The 15,204-nt window shown below is 40.1% G+C and overlaps 1 pseudogene; it reads right to left on the reverse strand.

Annotated features, from left to right (window-relative positions):
• Positions 1 to 9,311: 9,311 nt before the first annotated feature.
• LOC118729717 lies at positions 9,312 to 10,834 on the reverse strand (annotated as a pseudogene).
• Between the last annotated feature and the right edge of the window lie 4,370 nt (positions 10,835 to 15,204).

Consider the following 15,204-nt stretch of genomic DNA (forward strand, 5'->3'; position numbering starts at 1 on the left):
GCCTCTGCTCAAGGCGGTGCTGGAAAAGAAGAAGAAGAAGAAGAAGAAGAAGAAGAAGAAGAAGAAGAAGAAGAAGAAGAAGGAGGAGGAGGAGGAGGAGGAGGAGGAGGAGGAGAAAAGGGGCAGTTGGGTGTGATTGGGCTGGTGGGGGGGCTTTTGGGGGTGAGGGCAGTTGGGGACAAGCTGGTAGACAGGCATAGTGGTTAGGGGCAATCAGGAAGGCAGGCAGGCAGGTGAGTGGTTAGGAGACAGCAGTCCTGGAATGTGAAAGGGATGTCCGACTGCCAGTTTAGGCCTGATCCTTATAAACTGGCAGTAGGACATGACTGCTTTCAAGGGGTCCCAGATTGGAGAAGGTGCACAAATTTTGTGCACCAGTTCACTAGTGTATATATAAAAACGTAAGCAACCATCCAACTGGTAGCTATAATGTGCACTGATCACCAGGGTACAGATGCTTAATACAGGAGCTGCTGAGTGACAGCAACTTTGCAGAGTGTCTTCTCACACTCTGGGACCCCTCCCAGAGGATGTTGGACTGCTGGTTTTGGCCCAATCCCCGCAGTTTGAGGAACCCCACCTGCTGGAGGGACCCCACTCACTCCTCAGATGCCCCTGGAGCCTGAATGCCACCCCAGGTGTGTCTAGCTGGGGAGATACTGCAGGAGATTGGGTCCGGGCATGTCTGACCCATCTCACCCAGTCTTGCCCCACCAACCACCTTCTAATTAATTACCTTTCAATGTGTACAAATCCATGCACTTGGCCTCTACTAAAATGTAATTGTAGAAATAATTCTTATTTTACTTTAAAATAGTATAATCCCATATTTATTTTTAATTGAATGTATTGGGGTAGTATTGGTTAATAAAGTTACACAGGTTTTAGGTATACAATTTTATAATACCTTATCTGTATACTGTATTGTGTCTTTACCATCCCAAGTCAAGTCTCCTTTTATCACCATTTATCCCCTCTTTCTCTTCTACCTTCCCCTACCCCCCTTTTCTTGGACAATAATCATTACCATTGTTTCTTTATTTACCATGAGAATGAGGAAGGGAAGGGATCCTTCAAATCATTTGACTCAGTCAAGGTGTCAGAGCATTCAAGGTTTTTGTCAGGGGTTTTCTAGAGCCTGTATAAACTTAAACATTCCTATCCCTAGAACTGAGATCATTATTATGGAACGTATATTTCTCCATCTTTCCACAAGATCCATGACAACATTTAAACAGCAAATTAAATATCTGGTACTAACCTGCCCTCTGAGGCCTAACAAATATTAGTCACATGGGTTGGTTACTGAGATTTCTGTGTAGAGCAGGAGTTGGCCAACTCTCTATGCAAAGAGCTGGAGGTAATAATTTAAGCTTGCAGATCACAAGATCTCCATCACAACTCCTCAACCCAACTATCATAATGTGAAAGCAGAACAATCAAGAGGCAAATGAATGAACACACTGTGTTCTCATAAAATGTGTTTGCTTAACCCTTGCCTGGAGGGCTGCTTCTAAAACTTTAATGGGCAAGTGGAACACCTTGGGATCTTGGCCAAAAGCTAATTCTGATGCAGTGACTCAGAGGTGAGCCTGAGATCTGCATTCCTAACACCATACTAGATGGTGATGGTGTTGCTGGTCTGAGGAGCTCACTTTGAGTAGCAGTGTCTCCTTGAAGTATATCCTTCCTTTCTATGTCCCAGGCATTCTAAAAACACCAAATCTCAGAGAGCAGAAATGGGCCCTTAGTTCATTAGAAGTTTTGCTGCAGGGCTAGTATTAGGTGCATATCCTTCAAATCTAAAATCTTCAAACATTTCTACAGTGTTCCAGCTCTTGGAAGAACCCAGATTTCTCTCTCCTGAACATCAGCTTCCTTTTGTCACCTTTAAGATCTGTTGTTTAAGGTCTCACATTCATAAATGGACAGATGGCTTGGGCTGTGGTGCAGCTGCACACACAACTCATTGCAGTCATTCATACCAGGTCCACTGCCCAACTGCCAGAATCTTCCTGATCCCGGCGTGTGGGGCTCTAATGGCCATGCAAAGGGCAGTCTGGCCCCTGAATAATTGTCTGCAATGCAAGAGCTAATGTAGGTTGAGAGACCAATTAACTGAGCTTGTTTCTACTAACACTGCATCTGAACATCTATTATGCTAAACAACATGTATTAAGACATTTCCCTGCCACTATCATTTGCTATGGGACACCTCAAGACAGGGCAGGGAGGAGCTGATTTTCATTGTCTGTTTGAAGGGTTTCTCTCTGTCTGTAAGTACAGAGGACTGGAAATTTGGAGCTCAATTTTAGAACTAGAGAAATGACAATGCAGGGATGCATCTGACACTAACTAGTTACCTGCCCTGGATCTTGGTTCTTCAGGCAATAGGGTTTACAATCTAAGAAGCCAGAGAGTATTCCAGGCGAGGGATGCTGGTAATCCTTGTATATGACATGTCCATTCCGGAAAAAAAAAAAGGAAAACATTGAGCACTGAGATGATCAAAGGATACTTTCATTAAAACTGGGGGAGAGATTAATAACTAGAAGCTTTTGGGAGGAGGCAGATAGTTGTATTTTCTTATACAAGTTTAGTTAGTTTTGAATTCTATTTCTCCATTACTTCATCACAAGCTTCTTTCTTAAAATGTACTTCTTTTTTTTTTAAAAAAAATATGTATTTTATTGATTTTTTTACAGAGAGGAAGAGAGAGGGATAGAGAGTTAGAAACATCAGTAAGAGAGAATCATTGATCAGCTGCCTCTTGCACACCCCCTATTGGGGATGTGCCCGCAACCAAGGTACATGCCCTTCACCAGAATTGAACTTGGTACCTTTCAGTCCGCAGGCAGACATTCTATCCACTTAGCCAAACTGGTTTCGGCTAAAATCTACTTCTTGATTTTTATGTCAACACTTTGGTCTTAAAGTGGCCCAACTTATTTTATTGTATTCTGATTATGCAGCTCTTATGTACTGAAAATGCTGTGTAATCCAATTAAATGTGTAGAGTTTATAGTTTAGCTGGGAAGATTGGATGAATTAGGGTATCTACTGATTATTCAATCATTTTTCCAGCCAAAAAAGATTTGTTAATCACCCATTCTACTTTAGGCACACTGCTAGGCTAGAAGCTCTTTTCCTATCTTATCTAGGTTTATTGCTAGATGAAAAGAAAGGTAATCAAATGAGCAATAGTAATGCATTGTGATATATGCTATTGTATCTGTGATTAGAGGCCCAGTGCATGAAATTCGTGCAGGGGTGGGGGGAGGGGTCCTTCAGCCTGGCCTGCACCCTCTTGCAATCCAGGACCATTGGCTCCTAACCACTTGCCTGCCTGCCTGATTACCCCTAACCACCTCTGCCTGCCTGCCTGACTGCCCCAACTGCCTCTGCCTTGGCCCCTGCACTCGGGACCTAGGTTTCCCTCCTCTGGCCAGCCACAGGCAACTGAAACCTGGGATTCTCTCCCTTTGGCCAGCTGCAGGCATCCAGGACCCAGGCTGGCTTCACCAGGGCTGACCACAAGCACTCAGGACATCAGGTGGAGCCACCCTGGCTTTGTCAGGAAGGATATTCAGAATGATGTCCAGAAGATGTCTGGTCTATCTGGTCTAATTAGCATATTACTCTTTTATTAGTATAATAAGTACAGATAGATGCTAAGTGGAAGGGACATAAAATATTCCAGAAATAACAATAAAATTATGCCTGTGTATAAAAGTGTTAAAATGTAATATTGGTTTATAATGGAGTGTTAAGTACTCTTTCATTCCCAATGGTTCTTATTTTGAACTTCCAACACTATCCTCAACTCTTCCGACCTTCAAGAACAAAATCTGAGAACATGAGGTTTAAGCTCTCTCAATTTCTAGCGACTAAAATCTATTTATATTTGCAATTATTCCCACCTCCATCCTTCATATCTTATAGAAAGAACTATTATTTCTGTTCATAAGGTCATTCCTTTCACTTGTGCTCTTGACTGACCCTCCTGTCTCATCTGAGACTTGATTGCATCTGTGATTCTCTTTCTCTTTCACAAATTGGAAACTTCATCTTGATTGGTTCCTTCTGCACAGAATAAAATTTGATCAAGTCTGTTGTCCATTTTATAAATAAAGTCCTCCCTTAATCCTGTATCTCCTTGTGCCTTTTCTTGCTTTCCAAGCTTTGAATTCATGTTTTTTTTCACTTGTTTTATGCTATTTCCATCTTCTAATCACTGTTCTTCAAATACCTGCAGTCCCTAAATTCCCAGAAACTGATCCATCAAAAGGCCCTAACAATCCTCAGCTAAACATAATGCATACTTTGTTTTTGATTTCCCCTTTCTTGATCTTAACCTAATATTTTACTCTAAAGGCTATCCAATACTCTAACTCTTCTGTCTCTTTGCTTCTCCACCACTTAACTAACCGAACTTCTCCTGTCCTCTGTTGACTCTTATTTGCATGTGCCTTAAATGTTGTTTATTCCGTAGTCCTCTTCTCACTTTATACCACCCCTAAGTAATCCCTTCTTATCACCTGCTGTCACTTACTGCCATCTGCTGACTTTCAAAATGCATTCAAGTCAACTCCGCTCCTATGACCTTCAGCCCTATTTACCTGCCTCTCAGACATCTCAGCTTGCTCTAAACATAAGTTGTAAAAGTTCCTCCTGAATCTGATAATCCTTCTGTTTTGGTGAAACCTGTATGTTATCACCTAGTATCTTTTTTTTTTTTTTTTTTTTTTTTTTACCCTGACACCCAATCAATCAGTAACTCCTGTGATCTATATATCTTTAACATGCATCATAATTGTTTCTCCATTCCCACAGTTCTGAATTCAAGCCTCATAATTTTCATTTGGACAAGGGCAATTAGATTACTATCTGATTTCTTTGCCTCTGATTTTATCTCTTATTTTATACCCTTCAAGTCTATCCAACACATTGTGGGCAGGGTTACCTTTCTAAAATATAAATCTGATTAAAAACAAAAGCACACACAAACCTCCTGTGGCTGGCTATGGCCTGCAGTGGCTGTCAAACTACAAAGAAGAGGTTCAGCTGAGCCATCTAAGCAGCACCAGGGAAGAGGGTAATTAAGGTCTTTGAGTTTTATATTCCTTCTTTTTGCACCCCCTGCACCTCACCCATATTGTGTTGGTAAATGTTTAACAAAAAGATCTTAAAAATAAAAATAAAAATGAAAAAAAAAAACACTCAAAAACATTATTTGTAGACTTTGCTGGTTTCTATGGTGCAAATATTCCCACTATAGCCAATTTCAAGCTAGTAACATCACTGGAATTTGGAAGAAATGTTCATAGTTGACTCTCACAAGACCACAGCTATTGCTCTCTTTCTTTATACTGGGTATTTCTATGGTGGGGGACAGGTGAAAAATGCTATTTTTGGTCCATTGTGGGGAAGGCTTCTGACAAGCCTGACCTGGAGTCAGCAGAGCCCCTAATGAGCACAGGACTTGCTGTAGACTGTGCTGAACTTCAGGGAGAGGCAATGCCAATCATAAGCTGTATACAAATTGATGAGATGGCTTGATCTGTAAAAATGGTTGAGGTGGAATTGATGCTGATAACAGCCCTATGGGATTGTGTGTGCAAATACCCACTTTTCCACTCAGAGGCCACGGAGGCTCAGTAAAGGGCTGCCCTTGCTCCTGGGTGACCCACCACCACACTGATACCAAGCAGCTGGCCTACCTGGGGGCCACACTCCCATATGACACTACTTTGTTCTCCAAACCATTTTCTTAGCTGTGACCAAATAGATTACTCCTTTCTGCACAAGAATGTTTGTCATTGTCAACATCAAAAAACATTCCTGCTCAGCTCTGGCAGCACCTGCCTTATTGATTGGGTGCCTTCTGAATATTTCATCCACACAAAGCATTTAAACTTGTCTGACTTCAAAAGTAAGGTAAGCAGAGCCACCAAGCAATATAGCACACATCTAATATGATTATTTCTCTTCTTCTTGGTAATAATAGAATTATGCAAAAGCAGCCTTGACCCTGATTTTCTCTTCAGAATCAAATTTTTGCTCTCTGGAACTCATAACTCCTCACCCTCAGCCCATTCCCATGGCTTTGTAGTCTCATTCAGCCCTGCCACACTCTTTTATGTACCACCTTTCAAATCCAAGAGTTTCTTACCTATAAAGTGCTTCAAACTAATGAAAAATGTGACCAGACTCACATAGTAGATTAAAAAAAAACTAAGGATAAATTTCCCATCTTCAACTATTAATTATTTCTGAAATGTTTATTGATTATCTCCAATGTGACTGTAATCAGCTGAGGTAACTACATTTAATCGAATGAGTGAGACATCATCCATGCCCCAGGATTCTCCCATTTCTCATTGTCCTCTAGTTGTTTGGATCTTGGGAGGAGTTGGGCTCTGCCACTGGCTCTAGTCATAGGGATCAGTAATGGTTAATAGTCAGAGACCAAAATGGAGCCCTGGATGTGAAAGTCCAGAACAAAACAACTTTCCAAAACCAATACTCTTCTGGCCATATGACATTTCACATACTATCAAAAATATTGGTGATGAGATTAGTAAACACAGGGGAGATGTAAGGGCTGAAGATATCAATTTACATGTGTTTTAGATAGCACTGCTACTTTGATCTATGATTTCAAATGCCAGTAGTAGTAAACTCAGTACTGATAATTTTGTAAAGGGACAAGTCTATTTCAGTGTGTGTTAATTTGTGGACTTGCACTGAAGGAGACTTCTATATCAAATCCTTAACTATACAGGCTCCCTAAGAGTCAGAGTTACTTCTCCTCTTCTGATCAAGCCTCTGGTCCCCTCAGCAAAAGCCCAGGGCTTATTGAGTATGCGTTTTCTAGATTTACTATCAAAGTAAAACTTACTTTGAGGCTATTTGAGGAGCCAGGACAACAGAAACTCAGTCAGCTGAGACTGTAGCTGTCTGCTTTGTATTTTATGAGAATAAAGGTGACTGTCAGGCACTACAAAGCAACTACTGCCATCTCTCAACTATCTGTGCATTTTATTCCCATTTGTCAGGTAGAAGCAGATTGTAATCATTACTTTGTGCACCACTGTGCTAGCTGGATTTCATATCCCATCATCTGACACTGAATCAGCTTGTTTGTAGGCTCTTTCCTTAGAGCAGATTCAAGCACCGAAAACACAGGTAAAACCCATGTGTAAAATTGATCGACCACTCAGGAGAACTGTTGAACTATTAAGGTGATTGGCCTTTGCTGTTCAAAAATAATGGCACAGTTCCTGCTGTGATGGAAGACAGGCAGACACAGGGTGACACATGGGCTTAGCCTTTTCCTGGTTGCAATGGCTCTAGTTTAATCCTCCATTCCCAGTCCCACTGAGGTCACTGTGGAAAGCCCCACAACCTGGAAAGTCCCTGAGGAGATCTATGCAATAGGAATAGGAAGTCTAATTTCTTTGGTTCTATAAGATATCATTTTAAGTCATCTTTTAAGAAAAGTAAAAGAAAGGATACAAGAAGGAGAGAGTTATATACATACAGGCCTCTAAAAGCAAATAAACAATGTTATAGTATAGACTGAATGTGCTCCTTTTACACAATAACAGCATCCAATCTGATTTTCTAAGCCACTATACCACTATCTCTGCCAAAGAAGCCATCCATAAGAATGCCAGTGCACATGCCAAGAGTCCTTTTTCCTTCTTAACTCCCCCAACCTGTCACTCCTCAAAATGCCAGATGGTTTTGAAGTTCAAGAATAATTGAGTTCATTGGCATCCACCTCCATCATCTCTATGCCATACTTCCACCTGACCCCTGCATAGAATTGCTTTTGGCCAGAGTTTATCAAAGTTAATCATGAAAACATCTCATTTGCTTTCTAGCCAAAATAAGCTAGAACTTTTGTTTCTGCCATTATAGTTGACAGGTGTTCTGGGAGGGTCCTTTCACTGAAAGAAAAATATACCCTGCATTGGAAATGTGTTTTGAGGCATTGCTGGCTACACAAAAGGTGCAGGGATTCTCTATGGATTATAACTGAAGACAGAGAAACAAACAAACAAACAAACAAAAATTCATATACTATGGCCAGAGATGCAGCAGGTTGTCAGGCTCCAGTAGTGGACAGCTTGCAGTGATGCAGTTTGCCTAGGGGCTGATGACTATTATAAAGTTATTACTCAGAGACATTTAATAAGTGTTTCCACAGACCAAGATCAACAATACGCTTAAAATAAAATATCAGCAAGCCTATAGAATGCAGGCAAGTATAAAAGTCAGCAGAAAAAAAACATAAAAATTAGATTTCTAAGAACAGAAATATTGAAATCATCAGGCATTTTAGATATAAAATGCTAACAAAAATGAAAGGATCACAAAGATGCCCATTCAAAAAGATGCCCACTCTCACCACTTCTATTCAACATAGTATTGGAAGTTGTAGCCAGAGCAACTAGAAAGAAAAGGCATCCAAGTTAGAAAGAATGAATAGGTTATCTTTGTTTGCTTATGACATACGGTCCTATTTATAATAGCATCAAAAACAATAAAATACTCAGAAATAATTTTAACCAAAGAGTTGAAAGACTTGAAGGCTGAAATTATCAAACAATGTAAACTTTTGAAAGCTGTTTCTCTAATATCAGGAACAAGACAAGAATGCCTGCTCTTTACTCTTATTCAACATAGTATTGGATGTCCAAGCCAGAGCATTTCGATAAGTAAAAAAAGTAGAAGCATCCAAATGGGAAATAAAGAGTAAAATAGTTTATGTATGTTGATGACATGATCTTATATGTAGGAATCCCTAAAGACTCCACTGAAAAAACAATTAGAACCAAATTCAGTAAATGTATCCATCTTGGCACCCAATTTTTCTTTCTCCAATTTTCATTTCTCTGCAAGAGTTAAGCCTCTTTTATTAAGCATCCAGGTTTTAGAAGTCTTTACACAATGCAGAAATTAGTGAGGAGCAAAACATGAATGAAGACAGAGCCTCTGTTCCCTCCACACATCTTTTAACCACCATGATTACCAATCCACCATGAGGCATTTGACATCAACATTTTTCCTCACAAAGGATGTGGACAATAAGAATGAGAAAGCCTGAAGAATCCCATCCAGTAGGGTAATTGTCAGTCAAGAATCCATGTGCACTTCACAAACAGCATGGTTGGCCCTTCGAGAGACAGATTCTGGAAACTGAAACATCTCATGTAAACCTTTGAGAGTCACTTTTGCTTTGATATATTTCCGAAGGTGGAGATAAGTGCAGAAAAATGTACATGAAGCTAATAACTGATAGGCTATTTGAAAAGCTTTGCCATGTTCAGATTCAGAACAGATTTCCTTGGAGATGGGCACATCATTTTGATTTGCCTGTATTGGACCCTGGTCCAGGCTCAATGGTGGTTTGCTTTGTGTTCCAGCTGGCATTGCCTGGTGTGGCCAGCAGCATGCTGACATGGTCATCCCTGATGTCTGGGGATTTGTTGACCAGAGTCAAGACTTCCAAGTAGGGCACAGAAGGGTCCTTAGTTTAATAACTTCTGAAATGTGATAATTTTGCCACCATACAAGTCCATATCTTTGCCAAATCCAGAAGCCAGCTTCTGGAACAGGGAGGAGATGCTCAGCCTTCCTGACCCTCTCTCAGCACTGTCTTTGTGTTCCCTGAGAACATAGAATGAGATATGCTTCTGCATGAGGACCTGCGGGTACTCCACCACCACTGGCCATCATCCTCTTTCCATATGGTATTTTGATTTTGGCAAAACCATTGAAATATTCTTCCATGGTGACATAGATCATGTCTATAGCATCTGAGCCTACCAGCCTCTTCTTTGGCTTTAGCTCATTGAAATGTTGCTTCAGATCAAGAGCTCCTCTAGCAGGCTGCTGCAGCCTCTTTTGTAATGATGTCTCAAGTACCACCCATGTGTGGTTGCTCAGAGATACACCTTCTTGCATTTCATTTTTAATTACAAACTTTTTAAACTGACTAGATTCTGGCAGTTGCTGATGATTGCTTTTATATCCTGCCAGTTCTCAGGTGTTCTTCTTTATACAGCTGAGCCTCATCTTTGTATCTGTTTAGCTGGGAACACAGACTAGTGCCTTTGTTTCCAAATCTTCACATATTTGAGCTGCAACTTGAAGAATCTGTTCAAACATCTGAAGAGTGATGCCAGAGATTGTTGAGTGCTGTTACTCACTTTGGTCAGCTCCAGGCTCAGTTTCTTCTACCTGGTCTTTCCGGTCTGTTTCTAATGCTTTCCGCAGCCAGGCAATGAAGTTTGAAGTGAGAGTTGACATATACATGGGGAGCAGCTCAGAGACCGTGTTTGAAGAAAGCAAAACCTGAAGGGCATTCATGTCCACTTCCAGACACAGCTTCACATTTCCCACAATTTCTGTGCTTGGGTAGATATTTCAGACCTACAAAAACAGGCTTATAATTGCATTTGCTTCTAGATCTTCCAACTTGAGCTCCTGTATCTCTATACTAGGGCCTTGTGGTACATGTTCAGGTGGTTTCTGAAAACTTCTTAATAGGGAGAAAAACACTTAACCATCAGGTTTTTGGCAAAGATGAGATCATCCAGGATACTCTTACTTATGATTCCCAGGTGGCAGACAAACCATATCTTGTCAGACTCCTTGGTGTCTGCCTGTGTGCCCTCAATTCTAGTCAAGGTTCTGTCAAAAATGGCGAATATTCTCTCCTTTAATTTTTAGGCCTACTGGAAGGAACAAAGCTAGTTTTCTCTTTTTGGTCAAGTATACTGCCTGCAAGTGTTTCCAATTTCTTGAGCATGGTAATAATCATAGTTACTCTAAAGTCTTTACTTTATATCTGGATCATCTGTGGGCTGTATCTGTCTTCTAGATGCTTAGTTTTTGTAATTTGAGTCTCTCTGTTATTCACAGTAATTATTTACTTATTTATTAAAAAAAAAAAGAGTAAAGGAGACTATCAACATTGCCATATATCAGAAATTTAAAGAAAGCGAGGCTTGCTGGCCCATCTGAAGGCTAATTTAGGTTGCTAGAGAAAAGCATAACTTAAGACAGAGATAAGAATGATTCCAACCAGTTTATTGAATGCTGGATGATGTGCAGGGAAAGTATAGCAATTCTGTATAATACTAATTTCTGGAAGACAGAATTTATTTTTTAGTTATTAGGAATTACAATAGGAATTGATCACCTTGATTCAATCAGAAAATGGGAGCATTAAAACTGATTTCAAGGCTCAGTGAGAACTGTTTTAGTTCTAGTTTGAAGTAATCCTAAAGTAGGACCTTTCAAAACTCTCACTAAAAACAAAGCTTGCTCACCTGGGCCCACTCCCCTTGCCAGGCCCTGAGTGCCAGTTTCCACCTCCCTAGCCCTTGGAGGTTAGCAAAAGCCCTGCTTGGCTTTCCAGCTCCATAGCGAATCTTTCCTCCTTAGCTTCTCAGCCTCTCATGTTGAGAGTCTGAGGAATAAACAATTCCCTCTGGGTAAAAAGCAGCACAGAAAGTTATGCTCACAGTTTTCAAATCTCTTTCCTCCCAAACATAGTCCCCTAGATTCCAAGATGCCTTGATAACTTTCAACTCCATTTCCCCACTCCCAGCCCCATGAGACCGCTGAAAGCTCTTAGCCTTAAAATTCAACTTGATCTCTTGTTTAGTACCACTTACTACAGTAATTGGCAAATGCCTTGAGGGAAAAACTGTGTAGAATGGTGGACTCACCGCAGTGTTATTCTTTTCTCTTGGATCACAGCCTTTCAGTTCTTAATGTTGTTCTATGATGACTTCAAACAGGTATTAAAATTTCTTTTTATCCAGTTATAGTTTTTTTCCTTGCCACAAGGCTTGGTCTGCTACAACTACTCCATTGTTGCTCTAAACAAAAATGGAAAAAGCGTATTATTTTTATGTAAAAATAGGATTTTTTAATTTATCTGAAAATTAAAAACAAACTTGGCAACACTGGGTCCACATTCTTACATGGACATAATGGCTGGAGGGAAGTAGCCTCTGGCCTTTTAATTTCAAGGATATGTTCTCCAGTGTTCTTTTATTATTTGAATCACTCAGGAATTCCCGAGATTAAAAAAAAAAAAAAAAAAAGAAGGTCCCTAATCATGCTTTGGGTAATGCTGACATCTAATTGTGCTGTATTAAAGGAGAGCTAAAAGGAATGTGAGAATGCATAGTCAGAAAAGTAACAGGAAGATGAGAGAGTGTTATTTCCTGGAAGTCAAGGGAAGAAGTCGTTTTAGGGTGGCGATCCACTGGCCTGAATCCTGCTGAGATCTCTAGTCAGGCTCTACTGCGTGATTTCCATGTACCCACGACCAGAGAGAATATTTTTAGCAGAAATGAGGGCTAAAAGCCAGGTTGAGATGGCTTAAGTATCGCATCAGAGATGTGGGAAGAAGGCAGTGAATGTAGACAATGAGTGAAAAAGTCTGACTGTGGCAGGAAGGCAGGAGAAGGAGTGGTGTCAGGGGAAAGAGTGGGTTTGAGTGATATTTAAGATACCTCCTTCTTAGTGCATTCGCTGACCTTTCCTGGCAAACTTGCATGATGAAATACTGCAGAGATATTTTCTTGAAGACAAGACAGAGTGAAAGACAGCCAGCATTTTCACATCTCTCAAAAGAAAGTAGCAAGTCTTGCTGGGCTATCTGTAGGCTAATTTGAGTTGCTGGAGAAAAGAGTAAATGAAGGCAGAGAAAGGGCTGACTTCAACCATTCACTGGAGCAGAGGAGTCACCACCGCACGTTGTCAGAAGTTCTCCAACAGTCTGAGACAGCAGCACAGATTCTGCTTCATTTTTCCTCTTCAAAAACAAAAGGGATGCTGGGACACATCTCTCCCCGCCAACCCTAGCTACAGGGATCTGTTAATTGGCTCTCCAGTACAATTACAGAAGCAGCCTCCCTGATGATAATTGTAAATGACTGAGAAGATCAGGTTTACCTTGTGGTGTCCCCGGAGGCAGCAGTTAGTTTAGTCTGAATTTAGCGTCAGCTGCCCAGGTTCCTTTCTTCTCACGCAGGGGCTGACTCATTCTGTATTCTTTCAAACCCAATTAGGGTGAGGGCCTTTCCCCCATTTCTCCCTCCCATCCCCTGCAGCCCTCACAACTCTTCCTGGCTCCCCTCCACCTCACTTTCCAGCACTCCCTGAGCATGCCAGCCCAGATCTGAAGTTAGAACCCAGAGCTGAAATCAGGTGGCTTTTAAAGGTTGGGCTCTTTTGTTTTCTTGGCCTGGAAGAATCAACTCCTGGCTTTCAGTTGTAAGTTACTGTTCCTCCAGGAAACTATGCACCTTCACTGAACTCAAGCTCCCTTCACTGCTTAATAGCTTGAAGGTACTTACTAGCCTGAGGATTTGATAGTTAGACATGTTCCCATGTATCAGTGGTCTTAAATAGAAGTTAACAGGCCAAAGAGTTAAATGGAGAAGGTTAAAACCAAACCTCTGGCTCTTTCATTTTCCAGAATACACACTATGTCTGTGTGTGTATTTATATATGTACTAGTGGCCCATTGCAGGAAGATTCCAGCTTTGGTTGCTACCCTGCCTGCTTCCCTTCCTTTTCTGCCACCCAGCCCTCACCAGCTTCTGCTTGCTTCTCCGCAGCTTCACTCCCTTCTGCAGCGCTTGGCTTCTTTCTACAGAATCTACACTGTCTTCAGTCTTCCCTCTGGCCTGGATATGCAAATTAATCGCCATCTTGGTTGGGTTAATTTGCATATCCACCCTGATTGGCTGTTGGGAGGGGCTTGAGGATATAGGGAAGGTGTGGTCAATTTGCATGTTTCTCTTTTATTAGGTAGGATGCATATGTATGTATGCTATATATGTACATGTGTAACATAATGGTTATACATTACATATTTTGTGTATACCTAAACAAGTTATCTAATAGAGGGTATTTTTGCTCTTTCTCAAAATAACAAATGGTTAGCTATTGAGTAGAGCCCACTGTGGATTTGTGTTCTGGTTTCCTGTTTCAGAGAGTGCACTGGGATATGTATACCAAGGAGGATGTGAAATCTCTTTAGCTTTATGTTAGTTTACTCTATGACCATTATTTCCTAAATTTGCTAACTTGATTTTTTTTATTAATTTTTTATCTGTGCCCACATATGTATATAAAGGTTACAAATTAATTTCTTTGTACTGATTTTATGTATAGTTCACATTTTTATTGTGGTCAAAACATACCAAAATTTATCATCTTAATCATTTGAAGTGTATCATATTATACTTGTGTTTACTATATACACATTGTTGTATAACAGATCTCAGATCTTTAAAATTTTTTCATCTTGTAACATTAAAACTCTATATTGAACAACTCCTTTTTTCCTCTCCCAGGCCCCTGACAAATCATCATTCTCCTTTTTGTTTGTAAGAGTTTGATACTGGAGATTTGACTACCTCATAGAAGTGGAATTTTCAGTGCTTCTCTTTTTGTCCCTAGCTTGTTTCAGTTAGCACAGTGATCTTCAACCAGTTTGCCATAAAAGTTTTTAAAACATGCAATACTTGACTCTAGTCAGGGACACTGACCTCTTTTCCCTTAGATTGTCTTATAAAAATGACATTTCTTTAAAAAAAAAAATGACAATAGCCAACACAACAATAGCTGTCTGCTGTGAATAAATCAAAATTATAGGTTTTTTATTTTGTCACATTGACAAAAAAAAATCTATTTTTGGTGTGTCACAACATTTTAGTAATTGTTTTATGTGTGCCATGAGATGAAAACGATTGAAATTGCTGAGTTAGCATAATGTCCTTCAGGTTCATCCATGCTATATCATATAAAAGAATTTCCTTAGTTTTTAAGGCTGAATAATAGTTCATTGTATGTATATATTTTGATTTTGACTTGCATTTTCTTAATGATTGGTGATGCTGTCTTTTCTTATGCTTCTTAGCCATTTGTAAATTCAAGTCATTTGCAAATTCAAGATAATTTTCTAATGGGATTGTTTGGGTTTCTTTGTTGTTGAGTCATAGAAGTAGTCTCACTTAACAGATTTTTGCTTTTGTTGTCTGTGCTTTTGGCACCATATCCAAGAAATCATTGCCAAATCTAATGTCATAAAGTTTTTCCTCTATGTTTTTTCCTATGAGTTTTATAATTTTAAGACTTATACTTAGGTCTTTACTCTATTTTAAG

Source organism: Pipistrellus kuhlii, unplaced genomic scaffold (assembly GCF_014108245.1).
Source record: "Pipistrellus kuhlii isolate mPipKuh1 unplaced genomic scaffold, mPipKuh1.p scaffold_m20_p_3, whole genome shotgun sequence".
Classification (NCBI taxonomy): domain Eukaryota; kingdom Metazoa; phylum Chordata; class Mammalia; order Chiroptera; family Vespertilionidae; genus Pipistrellus; species Pipistrellus kuhlii.